The sequence below is a fragment of the Stegodyphus dumicola genome, chromosome 10 (assembly GCF_044657685.1).
Source record: "Stegodyphus dumicola isolate Sdum_Otavi_A_Nest chromosome 10, ASM4465768v1".
Taxonomy (NCBI): domain Eukaryota; kingdom Metazoa; phylum Arthropoda; class Arachnida; order Araneae; family Eresidae; genus Stegodyphus; species Stegodyphus dumicola.
The window spans coordinates 100,567,930-100,583,741 of record NC_140777.1 but is presented as its reverse complement, the minus strand read 5'-3'; the positions used below and the strand labels follow the sequence as shown (position 1 = coordinate 100,583,741).

The 15,812-nt window shown below is 36.2% G+C and overlaps 1 long non-coding RNA gene across 1 annotated transcript in view; it reads left to right on the top strand.

Moving 5' to 3' along the window:
* Positions 1–658: 658 nt before the first annotated feature.
* Positions 659–15,812, top strand: part of LOC146995051 (uncharacterized) — a 34,919-nt gene continuing 19,765 nt past the window's right edge. Inside the window, exons 1-2 of the long non-coding RNA XR_015043492.1 lie at positions 659–726; positions 11,212–11,364. This is a non-coding gene — a long non-coding RNA (uncharacterized LOC146995051). The remainder of the gene's footprint in view (positions 727–11,211; positions 11,365–15,812) is intronic.

The window sequence follows — 15,812 nt, the reverse complement described above, 5'->3', positions numbered from 1 at the left end:
TCCTTAATTCATATCAGCACAATTCTTCACACCTTGTTCCCTCCAACGGTAATTTTATTCCAAAATTTCATTATTGCATCTTTGAACTTCCATCTGCTTCAGGACATTTTCAGACCAATAATTATTTCCACATATGTTGCAGGTTATTAGTAAGGAGATTACAAAGCTTAGAATATTGTATATTAATTATTCTTAATATTCTCTAATGAATGTGTTAAATCTAAAAAGTTTACCTATGATGAATGAGGATGTTAAAAGATGTATCCCCCTCCCAGAGAACCGTTTCTTAGCGTTACCACACACATTTCTTTCCAAAATGTTCGACTGCATACTTTGATATATTTTGCCTCTAATAAACATGAAATTTCATACAAAATTTATTCAGCCCATAACATTATGTTTCTCCCGAGGAGATCAAACTTAACTTTGCCATTTTTCACATTTCCCGACGGAGTTTTAGACCAGCATGTACAAATATAATTTTATTACGTTATCAAAATCAGGCACATTAAACTTCGTTTCGTTACTAACGATAACAAAAATCCCAGAAGACCAAAGGTTTGTTTACAGACTCCCTGACAAACTCATTTTATTTTTGTTTACTTAGTTGATAAAGGGCTTGAGTTTCTTCTTTACAACACATCATTTTTAACTGGCTTTCTTAACAACATTTTTTTTTTTTCTTTTAGGTGATATTTATATATCATACTCCATTTTCAGGCAGCGGTAAGTAATTTTTATACTGTGTTGAACGTTTTTGAAAATATCCCTTAACATCGCATAGAAAAACGAATTAAAAATGATAGATAATAGAATATGTATTATCTATCATTTTTATTTGTCCTAAATTTTAAAAAAAAGTATCAAGTCTACATTTTTTTTAAACTTAGGACACTCAAAACCTATCTAAGTTAAGGATTTCAGTTTACTATGTTATTTATAATACATAGGTAGATGCAAAATTTTCTGGTCTCACCTTATAAAAAGTTTTCTGGCAATAAATTCCTTTTGCAAAGATGTAGTGACAATATTAAACGAATAAATTTGACAGTTTCATTACAGATATATATGTTTTTTTCCTATTAAGTGGTGTGCTTGTTTGTTCTAAAATGTTTAAAATTGAGTATCATCCTGTGATTAAATATTTGGTTAAAGAAAATCTTAATCTCAAAGAAATAAAACAGTGCTGTCATTATGTATGTGGTGATTCTTCTCCTTCCAATTCTGTATTCAAAGAGCGGCTGAAACAATTTTGCATGAGCTGATAAGTAGTAGAAAGTTATTCCCGTGAAGGTTGATCGTTGGAGGTATAGACATCAGAAAATATTGCTCTTATCCAGAAGAAAATGCAGAGCGACATGAGATGAAATTCATAGAGATAGCAAGAATATCAGATCTATCCGTTTTGCGAATTTTAACGCACGTATTTGTATAAACAAAATCTTTGCAAGACGGGTACCCCGACTTCTTTCAGAAATTCAAAAATGGCAGCAAGAATTTTAGGAGCTTGAACACTCCTTTTATATCTCAGATATAGCTTCAGCGATTATTATTTGTTCTTTAAATTGAGATCTAACTTTCGTGGAAAGATTGACTCTTTTCGCGAAATGTAATCATAAATTTAATCATGAAATCAATTTAATCATGATGATGGCGTAAAAAAGCAGTTAAAGAGCATTTTGAAGAAAATCTTTCAAATTACTTTTCAGGGACGCAGAGTTACTGAGCGCTGCCTGAGATCACTGATCTGACTTTGTTGTAAAAGTCTTACAGTATTAATATTTATCCTGGAAGAAGGGAATATTTCTCCCATATAAAAATGTAAACATTACATGGGCATACAAGGTCTGCGTATAAGCATAGATATGTTAATTACATACATTGTCTTGTACAAGTTGGATGATACATTTAGACATAATCATTATAGTTCTGTGCACATTTAAACATTATCTGAATTCATATTTACAATACTTTTACTGAGATAATCAAATTAAACTTATAATTCAGTTACACATTTTTAACTGCTTTACAACATTATTTTTAACACGTATATGCAAAATGGATAGTAATAAGCTTACATCACAATAGTTTTTGCTCTTACAGTCCAGTTACTATTCTACGGGGCGAGCTATTTTCCTAATGTTTATTTTTAGTTGTTGTAGTACTATCTGATTTAAACTGGGTAGGGAGTTAGGTGACTCATTTTTCTGGTACTTTAGCTTATTTGCTTGGAAAATTTGCAACTGCTATTGCAGTTTTAGTACCTATCAAGGAAGTATCTTTGTTACTGTTCAATTACTTGGATATTACTGTAAGTGACAATTGCACTAATCTGCTGCTCCGTCATCTGCGAGTTGTTAGTTCAATGTACTCCACTTGTGTAAGACCTCTTCCGACCACTTTTATATGCTATTGTAATTATGCTGCGAAGATCTAATTCTCAAGGAAGGAATTTCTTAATACCTTGCTGAGCAGATCCTGATCGCCTCCTCTATGTTAGTTTTCGCCTGCTTGTTACCGCAGATATTCTCCTCCCACTTAGGCCAGTATTCACTGCTTGGTGTTTTTAAATGCAATTTATCGGTTTGCGGGCAGTTGAAGAGGTAGTAATCACATAGTTCTGAGTCTTGTTTGCCGAATCTCTTAAGATAATGGGGGAAGGAACCATGGCCAATGTAGAAAATGAGTTAGTACGCCGCTGTGTATTTTAACTGAGCATGAAACTTCTGGAAAGAACTTGGAAGTTCTCCTCGTTGTGCTTTCCCTTTCCCATCTTTTCTGCCATTCTTGTAGAAAGCTAATGATCGTATTTTTTTTAAACAAGACTGCGGCACACTTATTGTGCTTTCCAGTCTACTGGAGTCATTGACTGCAGATTTCGCAAGCAAATCTTCCACTTCGTTGCCAGTAATACCCACATGAGCTGGAAACAAGATCAGGTTGGGTCTGCTATCTGATGGGAGCCCTAGGAGAATTTTTTGAATACCTTGCTTAAAGGACTCCTTTACTTATGCCCTCGGATGGCCTCCAAGCTTGAGGCAGAGTCACTATATATATATACCTTTGTTTCTAATTCATATTTTGGCAAATTGATGGCTGCTTGTAATGCTAGAAGCTCCGCCTGAAAGACGGTATTTTTGCTATTCAGTCGTCTTTCCCAAGTTTTTATTACTTCTCCTTCTTGGAGTACACAGTAGGCGCAGCCTGTACCCTTCTCCGCCTTTTAGCCATCTGTATATATAGCTAGGGCTTTCTCATCAAGCGAGGTGTATTGCAGGTGTACTGTGCGCGATAAGTCCATATCTGCAGGGTGTCCAAGCATGATCTGCTTGCGCTTCTCATAGTCTGTGGTGGTAGAATGTCTTTTGTCACAGAGAGAAGTTATCTCCATGCGCAGTGTCCTTATTAATAACGATTCTATCTCCACTAGAGGGTCCAGTTGAGAGATATCCGCCAGCAATTGCAGTGCGGCGATTGGGGATGTTCTATAAACTTTGCATATACTCAATAGTTACATTCTTTGGGTTGTGTGAAGCTGCCTCCTCATATAAGCGGTGAGCTTTATTCTCTATATGTTAGCCCCATATAATATGATCTTTTCTGAGATTGTTCTGTACCAGTTTTTGATCATAGTGATTGGATTAATGAGGTCCTACTGTTCTAACCGTGGAATTGCTAAGCTGATTTATTTGCTGCTTAAGCTCTTTAATGTGTGGTGCCCAGAAAAGCCCATTGTTAATTATAATAGCTAGGTATTTAAGGTCGGTAACTTCTTTTATAGAGACTCCATTTAGCTTGATGCTGGGATTCCAGTTTCGTCCTCCATGCCAACATATAAACAGTTGTTTAGTTTTATCTGCCGAGATATTTAATTTGTGCTGATTTGCCAGCTCGCAAAAGTATTGATTGCAATTTGTGCTTTTAGCTTAATGTCCGTGCTACCAGAAATTACCAATAAAAACTCGTCCGCGTACGCCTGGATACCCACTCCTTGCTCATAAATTACGAAGGCCAAAGCGTAGGTCCCAAAAAGGAACACTGAGGTCAGCCTCTTTCCAACTTGACTTTGAGTACACCATTATCCGTTGCAACCTGTACCCAACGATCCTGCAAGTAGATGCTTATAAGGTTCAGGATTTGCTCTGGGCATTTGATAATGTCTAGGCATTCGATTACGGCTGGCCACCTTAACGAGTCAAATGCCCCTTTGATGTCCAACGATATAACTAGTGTTTCGAAATTGTTGTCTTTGTTCTGCTCTATGTTATCTAGTAGTTGCTTTAAGGCATTATCTGTGTACTTTCCTGCTCAGAAGCCATATTGTTTTTCGTCTATAGTCTTGTTCCTGTATATGTGGAAATTAAGACGCAGATTTTAGAAAAATATTTCTACAGAATTACTTTTTCTGAAATCTTACTGATCAAGGGCAATAACCTTATAGGCCTGTATGATGTCGGATCTGACAGGTCTTTGACCTGCTTATGAAAGAGTGCAATTTCGGCCAGTTTCATGCTTCTAGGAAAGTGTCCCAGTCTCCAGAAGGGTCTGCATAGTTTTGGAAACAACACTGGAAATTCTTTGTGAATTTCTTTAACAATGGTATTATCTGTACCATCAGGTTAGATAATACCATTCTTAAAGAAACTGATGCCTTTTTGTCTGCTAGGGCTTTGATTATGTTATGGAATTCGTTACTTTAGGAAGAGTAATATCTCTGTAACTGCTTTCCCAATTTAAATTTTGCCTTATTTCTGTGTGAGATACTAAATAAATTTCCATCTTGTTTTTAGCAAAGATTGTTTCTAGGATGGTCTTCAGAGCTTCTGTTTTGTTTTTTGCACCTTGTTTTACTTTAGCGGTAACTTCCAGGGGTTGATAAACTTTACCGGTGGCTATTTTCTGTAATGTACCACAGATTGCTTGCGCGTTACTACAGAGCTTAGGCCATGACTCTTGTTTCGCTGCCTTGATTTGTTTTTTGTATTGAACTAGTTCCTTCCTGTAGCATACCAACTTTAATATTTTCAGCTCTTCATCATTCTCTGCTTATACCTGTCTTTTCAGAGTTCTTATTTTGCTTCTTCTTTCTTTGAGGTGGTTGTTCCACCATGACGTAAATGTTTTCGGCTTTATTGTTTTAAATTTGTAGGAAGCTATTGCTACCTTAGTTAGTTTAGTTATGATGAAGTCATATGTAGTATCTAGCTCCTCCGGAGAGCCGCAGTTATCCAGTTGTTCCAAGATTTCGCTCATCCATGGCCTGAAAGTAATATTTTAAAGTGTTGTGTCCTCCGTAGCAGGACTTAAATCGCCTTTTTGTTAGGTATGTGAGTCTACTATTGATCTCACCTAATAAAGAAAAATATGCACATGTATTAAGAATTATTATGTATTTATGCAATACTGTGAGTTTTCTTGTGTTACTTTTTTCTCTAAATTAAATAATTAAATGCTTGGAAGATAAAATAATTGTTGCTTTTATTAACTTCATTTATGTCAGAATGATTCAAAAATCTAAAAGAGTAGGTTTAGAAACATCAAAATTAATTTTCATTGTTCAGAATTTCATAAAAATAACACCTGCCATAGCTTTAACTGTTCGTGCAAGACGTTTAGAAAATAGGTCTTGTAATGATTGATTTTTGTTTTAATAAATATTTTAAAATATATTTTTAATGCGTTAATACGTATTGCCCATTCTTCATAATAAGATGATACATTCACATTTCATTATTACATCTACTAGAAAAAAAAGTGTCAAAAATATTGAAATTAATATCATCAAATGCAGTAGTTTATCTAGTTTTATTCAGAAGTCAAACAACAAAAATCAGCGTTATATTTTCAAATTTCACAGGACTAGTTTCGATGGTTTTACCGAACCATCATCCTCAGTTGCAAAAGTACGTGTTATTTCAGCCGCAATCTAGTTTTATATTAAATTTTAAAATTTTCTCTTTTATAGTCTATACTCTATTTCTGTTAATTTTTCCAATTGCATCACTTAAGAAGAAAAAAAATCTGATGTAGACACCAAATGACTTCCTATTAAACTACACATTTTTTTTTTTTTTTTCATTTCATTTAAACTTATTTCCTCGAATTTCATCATAGGTATATTTTTCATTCAATTAATTCAGTTCTCAATTCAAGGCAAGGAAAAAATACATAAATCTCAAAACATCTTCATTAAGAATTGTAAAATACATAAAAATATAAAGCAAAAAATACAGTTAAAACTGTTAAAAAAACAATTTTTTCAATTAAAATTAGAGTTTCTATGCAAGACTTTCAGTTTTATGCCTCGAAAATCCCACTCGGTCCCACTCGGCCAAAAAGACAGTGAAAGTGCAGAAACTGACTTAATTCACTATTCTACTAAAAGTTTTCAAATATAAACAAATAGCTATTCCGTTAGGCTTAATAGCACTTAAACAACGTATAAATTGTTGATAATTCTACAACTATTGCACGCAGATTAACTAAAGCCATAAAAATCTTAACCTTACCTAAGAACAACATAATTCAATCACTTTTAAATCCCCCCTCCCAAATGCACAATTTACCAACATATAAGAACAAAAAAAAAAAAAACTGAGCTCACCGAGGCGGCTAAAGATTGGGTAAATATATATATATATATATTCGGTGCAGCCGGATTGCAACCAAACAGAGAGATGCACAACTGCATGTTATACTAGTCCCATATACAAAATTTCAACGTTCTGAAGCTGCTCATTTTTGAGTTATGCATGAAACATACATACGTACATACCTCATGAGAAAAATCTCTTTGAATCTATTTTAAATTCCTTTTTCAGCCGTTTTGGAGAAAAGATTTCGTTACTCTGTCCGTACGTACAGATGCCACGCAAAAACATCGTTTAAATGAATTCAAGAACAGTCAAAATGGATATTTTCATTGAAATACGATACCCGAAATTTTTCGCCGCGATTGCAGTACTTTCTTTACTTCGTACAAGGAAGTAAAAAAGAGGATGTTGAAAAAAGTAATCTGCGCAATATTATACACAGGTAAAAGTATAGACACCAGCGATGTACCATAGGTCAACTGGTAATACCTTCCCATACTAACTCTTAAAAATAAGGAGGGGGGGAAATTGCAAGTTTTATAAGAATTTACATAGACAGAAGGTCTAGAGTTTGCCTATTATGGTACATCGTGCAATCCCACAGTACGTCCCGCATCGAGTATTTATTAAAAATAATGATGTTGGACATAAGTAGATTACAAAATAGTCGGAATATAATTTGAGATTCACAAGATAAATTGAACATCTGATTTGGTGCAATAAAAATAAGAGATAAACATAATTAATAAACAGATAAACATAATGAGATAATTATAATTAGTACTGGTAACACAATGTTAAAATGTTACACCAGCGTGTATTTTCCTCCTTCACAACACATTGTCACTGCACTCCAGGAGCTGGAACAAGTCATGATCATTCCGACTAGGAATAAGGTAATCGCTGGGGACTTTAACGCTACTAGCCCTCTATGGGGTGCGCCAGAGGAAAACAGGCGCGCTTGCCCTGTCCTTGACTTCATCACTTCTCATAACCTTGCAGTCGTCAACCCCTCCGACAGCCCTCCATATTGAACTACCAGGGCTCAGGGGTGGCCTGATATCACTTTAGCCACCACTGGTATACATAATAATATTCACAATTGGAAGGTTAGCGAAACCCCCTCGTTCAGTGACCATCGCTACTTTGAGTTCGGAATTGATTCGGAGCACCAATTTATAACAAAGAACAGATGGAAAACGAAGTACATAAACCTCAACAAATTTAAAGATGCACTCTCAACCCATATTGAAAGTCTCGTCGCACAATGTAACAATTGCAACAGTGGTAAAGACATCGACGCCATGAAGATCTTATGCAAACACTGCTCTCAGTGTACGAAAAAGGCCCTCGAAAAAGAAACATTACGCAGCCCGGAAATGCACTCCTTGATGGAGCACCACGCTGACTGCTGAACGCAGCAAAGACCGTGCCCTAAGGCGCAGAATGCAAGCATGCAAGGATCCCTTAGAAAGAGAGACACACTCGCTAATTTTTCGAAAACACATAGCTGCTTACAAAACACAGATTGCAAAAGCGAAGTTTTCATCCTGGAAAGAGTACTGTACAAACACTGCGAATAAGTTCGGTACTGTCTCCCGTATTGCACATGATAAGATGTTTACACCTATAATCTTACTGCCACAATAAGACACGGAGCAGCAACTAGCACAGAAGTAGTCGCCCACATTCTGGACAATACCTTTAGACCTGATAACGCAGACACAGATAATCCCTTACAAAGAAATATCAGAGCTAGTGTTGAGCAATATTACAATACCAAGAAAACAGATTTTGAACCGCTGCCAGACGCCAAAGAAATGAGCGACATTGTTAAAGCATTAAACACCAATAAAGCCCAGGTCCTGATGGGATAGATAATGGCATTCTGCAAGCCATTAACAGTACGCATTCGGAGTTACTGTATGCCTACATTACTGCGTGTTGGCGCAACAGATATTTCCCAGCCGGTACGAAACTTGGTGAGATGGTGCTCTTCCTCAAAGCTAAAAAAGACCCTAATGTACCAACGTCTTACCGGCCTATTTTCCTTCTTCCTGCCTTGGGTAAAGTACTAGAGAGAGTCGTCCTTCAAAGACTTAAACACTATATCCTGTCTGGACAAAGCATAAATGACAAACAATACGGCTTCATTCCTGGAAGATCGGTGGATCACGCGCTGCAGCACCTACGAAAAATAATAGCAAATAACAGAAGAAATAACCAACATAGTCTCATTATCTCTGAGGATATACAGAGCGCTTTCGACTCGTTGTGGTGGCCCAACGTACTGAAGAGATTACAGGACATGGGTTGCCCTAAGATTCTCTTTGACCTTATTTACAGCTACCTAAGCGATCGCCGCTTTCAAGCCACTACGGACGCAGGAGTGCACTCATGTTCCATCAATAGAGGCTGTCCTCAAGGATCCTGTCTGGGTGCAGTGCTCTGGAATCTTGTAGCCGACACAGCGCTGGCTCTCTTTAACACAGATCCTCACACGGAAATACTGGCTTATGCCGATGACTTTTTGCTGGTAACCAAAGGGCACAGCCGCAAAGCATATGAGACTAGGGAGCAACAAGCAATAGACAAGATGGCCAAATGGGCCAATGACTATAAGTTAACTCAAAAACCCAAGGTATGCTTATTTGCCCAGGTAAGCGCCATCGAAAAACCCCGTGCATCAACCTTTATGGGGAAAATATTAAAATAGTCAGAAACCTGAGGTACCTTGGAATTATAATTGACGACACATTCACTTGGATGCCACATTTAAAGGAGGTCAAGGCACGACTTCACAGGATATTTCATTCCATGCTTAAGAACAGCAGCACCAACATGGGGAGTTTCTTCGAGGATGCTTAAGACGTGGTACTCTGTAGTTGCTGAACGTATTGCACTGTATGGGGGCCTCCATGTGGGGCATAACGATCACTACTAAAATGGAGAATCTGCTACGCTCAGCACAAAGACCATTTCTCCTCAGCATTACCCGAGGATATAAAACCTCGCCCACTAATGCTCTAAACGTGATTTCAGGACTACCGCCTCTGCATCTCTTAGCTCAGCGCGAGAGTGCAATAGTGCGAGTGCTCCGACTCAAAGAGACAATAAGTTTATGGGACAGAACTTATGTTTATACTGACTATGAGCAAAGCATTCCCGAGCCACCTTGCCACCCGGCCGAATTCAACATCTCGATTAACTGCAGGTCACCAACGTGATTCAACGCCACTGCTATCTACACCGATGGTTCCAAAGGAGAATGTGGCACCGGTAGCAGATACTGTGTTCTACATGGAAACCAGATCTTAAAGACCTGGGAAAGAAAGCTTAAGCACCACAACTCAGTTTTTCAGGCTGAACTGATTGCATTAAAAGCTGCACTTGTCTACGCACTGGAAAATAACTACTCCAGTATATATTCAGACTCAGCCTCTAGCCTCCAGGCAATCCAAGGCACATGTAGTAAAAATCCACTCGTCAGGGTCATACAAAAACTCTTACTAAGAACACCTAAATACTATAGGCCTGAACTCCAGTGGGTACCTGCCCACACCGGAATACTGGGCAATGAAATTGCAGATGCAATAGCCAAAAGAGCAGCAACTGACCCCCACGTTCGCACACTTGACGTGCCTCTCCCGTGTTCGTTCTTAAAAGGCTGAGCTCGAGAGAGAATTACTCAAATGTTGGCAACATCTATGGGAGACAGAGACCACCGGCAGAAGAGTTTACAGATTTTTTTCCCAAAGTCTGCCGGCTTCTAAAAAGTGGCTCGTCTCACTTCACTCAGTATCTAACAGGACATGGTCCCTTCATGACTTACTTGCATCGCTTCAGACGACGCGAAAACGAGCATTGCTCATGCGGGATGGTAGGAGATCCGGACCACTATCTGTTCGCTTGCAGAGAGACCGCCAAATATCATCTTAGTCAACCAGTAGCAAACCACATCCATGCATGGGCCGAAGCTACTTCGAAAAATCGCAATGCATTGAAACGCATATGCGATTGCATAAATATTGCACGCAAAATCTCAGACAGGCTGGAGTAATTCTCAGTTACCATCCTCGTCACCAGCACAGCCCCTGTATGCTCTGTACCTGTAATGAACTAATTTTATCTTAAGTTAGCTTATTCGGCTTTTCTTAATCCCTGTATATATTTATATTATTGAACTGTAAACCTTGAATTATGAACCTTGATTTATTTATTTTGCCTTATTTTATGTATTGTTTTCACTGTTTTGCCTTTTTTTATTTTATGTATTATTTCACTTTTTAGTATTTTACTTCTTATTATTTTTAGTATTGCTATTTAGTATTTAGCCATATTTTATATATTATTCTTACTATTTTATCAGTCACTTTGTTAATTGCTCATATATTGCACTGTACTCATTTATTGTTCACGTTGTGGATGTCTTTTGTAACCACCTATCCATAACTCTGTAAATATGTAACTGAAATTGTTCTTCTTACCCGCAATGCACCCTTCTTCCATTACTGCACTATCGTCTTCGTCCAGCATTTGTTTGCACTGCCCCCAGCAATCGTCTTGAGCACAATATGTACATATAAGTGTATTATTTTGATCAAGTTATTTCTGTCAGCGGGGCTACCTGGCCGATATGCTAACTACCCAGTGGACCGGCTGCCTCGCTGTCTGTGGAAAGAAAGGAAAGAAAGTATCTTCGTCTCATGCTTTCTTACATTCGGAATTGACTCAGAGGATCACAGATCACAGATCATCATTCATGCAAAAGGTAATGCGCCTGTTAAGGCCTTTACCAGTCTATATTTCTTAAGCTCCTAATGGCATAAAGATGAGAAAAAAAGAGCTATTGAGTACAGAATATAATACAATGTATACAAATATAGTTCACATAAACCTGCTTTATCAGGTACAAAAATCTTCTTTGCAAGGTACGAAAAATAAAAACTTGGTTAAATATGGATAAAATATCAAACTTGTTTAAATTAAGTAAATGAAAAAAACATTAGATAATATATACAAGCCCTACGATTTAGAATTGTGACGGATAATGCGAGTTCTTTTATGATTTTCTTCTATGACATAGTCCTAATGGCCTAATTTCTTAATGATTTCCTTGCTGTGTTGATCACATTTGAGGAAGAATTTATGCGAGAATTTTAGAATTTTTGAGTCTGTAGATTTAATCCTAAGGTCATTATGCAGAGTGGAGTTTTTTTCGAACCAGGGAGCATTGGCTATGATTCTTAAGGTATTATTTTATATTCTTTGAATTTTCAACCTGTTCGTACGAGCGTTTGCCGTTCTAAGTGAACACCCAGATATTTGACTGAGGTATCACGTGCTATTTCAATATTATTAAGATTGGTATTTTCATGAGGCTTTTCGGTGGGATATTTTTGAAAATAAACAACAGTAGAATTTTCAGCGCTGATTTTTATCTTCCAGTCTTCAAACCAAGGGTAAATCTTATACTGCTTGAAGTTTAAAGACGGCTTTCTCAGGATTCAAAGATTTGCTTAAAATTGCCGTGTCATCGGCATAGCATGCGATGAGGGCTTCTCTAGGATAATTAGGGATATCATTGATGTATATGTTGAAGAGCACAGGTGCTAAATACTACCTTGCTTTACCTCTTCAGTAAATTTTTAATTTCAGATAAGGAATCTTTAATTTTAACTTAAAAAGGTGAGCGATTGAAGATAACTGGCTATGAGAAGAATGATTTATGGTGAAAAATTATAGGCCATTAATTTAATGAGTAGGCCGGATGACAAACTCTGTCAAAGGCTTTAACTATGTCGATGAATATTTCCACGACAGTCTCCTTCTTGTTAAAACTTTCCCCGATAGGCTCAGCTATACGGGTTATTTGCTGTGTAGTAGAGAACCCATGCCTTAAGCCAAACTGATGATCTCTAATGATGTCTTCTACGAAGGTTTTGATTCTATTTATGATGAGACGTTCAAATAATTTTCCTAAAACTGAGAGTAAGCTGATAGTCAGTAATCTGAAGTTTCAAAACCGTTCTTCTCAGGCTTCTTCAGTACAAAAATAACGGTGTGTTTCCAGTTGCGAGGAAAAAGGTTTAATCTTAAGCAGGCATTAAAGATATTTGTGATTTGCACAAATTCCTCATCTGGGAAGCTCCATGAGTGCTTAATTAGTGATGGTGTCGAAATTTGCTGCTTTTTTAGGATTTAATTTAGTAATTTAATTTAGTAATTAAAGATTTAATTTCATTAGGTGAGGTAGGATATTTTCTTTTATCTTGGTGGGAGGAGAGAAAGTCGGTCGCATGACTGCAGATGAGTGACTCACTTGGGTTGTAGAATTGATTAACGGTAAATTGCTTTTCATACGTACCGGCAAATGTATTAGCAATAATTCAAGATTTGTTAATTATTATATTGTTGTCTTTAATCGGATCAATTTCAGAATAATGTTTTTTTAAGGCTTTTCCAATCTGCCATATGGAGTGGTCAATGTACGACAGGTTACGAATAAAATCATCCCAGCTAGAATCTTTATAATCCGCCATTAATTTTTTGAGGTTCAGATTGCTTAGTTTAGACGAAGTTTGTCAGTAGGATTCAGAATGATTTTAGAAATTTTCCGTAATCTATTCTTCTCTGTAATTTTATTTTTGTTATGAACTGGCAAGATAAATTTATCTACGGGAACGGATTATCACTGAGTTATTAATAGCCGAAATGATATTGTTGGTGAGCACTTTTATGGAATTTTCAGCTTCATTGTTATCTGTGATGTTATTATTCATAGAAATATTGTTATTGAGAATGTGGGTGAAATTATTCCAGTTTATTTTGCTATGTAACGGCGGTAATCCATGGCAAAGTCCATATAGCGTCCATATATTTGATGGGAATATGACTCAGAGGTTGGGCATGCCCCTTTTTAAGGCATTGTGGTGTGAGTGCGGGATTGCATTTTGTGCTAATTTTGGTTGCCTATTTGCATTCGGCGATACAATCTCTACCTCATAATTAAACTGTATGTTTTAATTTCCCCTTTTACATTTGTACATTTCCTTTTAGCGTTTGTTGCTTATTTTTTAGCACGATTGTAACTTTGAAAATCTTATATTATTTAATTACTATTTAATTACTGACTACTGATCATATATAATCTGCTATTATATAATCTGCTTTCATAATTACTATCATATATAATCTGCTTTTGTGAACTAAACAGATTACACAATTACCATTATTTTTATTCACACGCTATTCAGATCTGAGAATTCTGAACAGAAATGTAGTTTGCATGTTTTACAGTACAGTATTTTATATCTATTTTAAATGCATTTGATTAAATATTTAATTTAGAAAAGATATGTAATACATGCATCATTCAGAAACAGAAAACGGAATTACAGTCTAACACAATGCATATATAATCGATCATATAAAAGAATGAAATTAAGTTTTTATAAAATTTTTAACATATTATTACATTTTATAACCTGTTTTTTAGATAATACATTTTTTATTAAACTGCACTGAATATTTTCACATTCTCGTTATGATTCCAAAGGGATTCTCAGCAAATCTTTTTTTTTTCATCTGACTTGAATGCTTGAATATGCACTCTCTTTCCTCTGTTTTTAGAAAGAAAGTATTACATCTCATTATCCATTGAACTCATCCAATTGCCTCCAATTTACGCTATAAACATGGCTGTAAGACCTTTTTGTATTCGACTCCTTAAAGGATAATAAAACATTTACAAAGTGGAATTTTTCTCCACAGGAATTATGTAAAATGTTAGATTTCATGCTTACAGAACTCTCTCATTCATAGTACTTACACTATTTTCATAAAATGCTCCGTCTTATTTTGGGGAACTGTACTTCAGGTACTTGTCATAATTTGAAAAAACAATTTTTTAACTTTGCAAAATGTTATATGAATTTTATATTTCCTAAAAGTTCGATCAAAACAGTGGAAGAACACTTATAACTTGCTCTATATTCATTTCTACACTATACAAGAGGCAGAAGCTGTCCAACCTTGCACTTAACACAGTTGTTAAGATTAAGATGGTTTGCTTTCAGCTAAGCAAAATTGACAATATTCATTCTAAAAATGAATATAAGAATACACAATACAAATAATTTTTTCTTTAACCTGGTTTGATTTAATGAAAAAAAAATAAACCTGGCATTTGTTTTCTGCAATATTAGAGTCTATAAAGGGCAGAGTTGTAACTAGAATTTTCAGCGGCCAGGGCAACTGAAGATTGCCCGTTTGACAAGAAAAGGAAGCAATTCATTTTAAAATTTTGTAACTTTAGTCTGGCGCCACCTGGATGTTGCATCCGGAGGACAGATATTCTTGCCTGACTACTCCACTGATAAGGGAGCGTAATCAACACAACATCATAGTTACACTGGAGGGAAAGATTAGTCATGCCTGAACTATCTTCAAAATCTTAATTCAGATTTTCTGCAGAAAATTAATTTAAATAAGAAAATAGGAAATTTAATATAAAATGGGGTGTAAAAAAGTTGTGGTTACAACACATACAAAAAAAAATTAATTGTGTTCGTCACCCAGACCGAAATGCAAGCTTTAGAGGGATTTTTTATGCTGTGTGTCAGATTGGCTAGGAATTCTCGTAATAACAGCATGTATTTATGACAAATGGCGGTTTAACATCACCAATACCTTTAAACCGTTTTCAGATTTTTGACATGACGTTTTAGCTACTTTGTCTTTACAGTCCTGTTTCCATTCTCCTAAACGTACGCCATTCCTCAGAATCCGTCGGATTACTTCTCAGCGACATGTTCATTTTTTACACGCAAAAGTTTTATCCGGCTAACTCGTACAAACTTTAAAATTATTATTTGAAGCACCTCCCCCTTTGCCGAAGGCATAAAAATTTGCGGATTTCTGTGTAGCGAAGGTGAATTCCATTGAACTACATGATAACTTTGAGCTAAATAATTTGATGATACATAGTACACTATCACAGTGCTACCTTATTCCTCTGCAGGGCTTTTGGGCGATGTCATTTTGCCGCTCGGTGCAATCTCTGCTTGTTTTCTGTGGCCCGATGCGCTCCTAAATTCTAAAAATTTTATATCCCTAAATTCTGCTGCCTTGTAAGGATTTATATTTATTTTCACTAACTAGTTAAGTTTATGCTTTCTTTCCTATAAGCCTTCATTCCCTTAATTATCAATGCCAGAA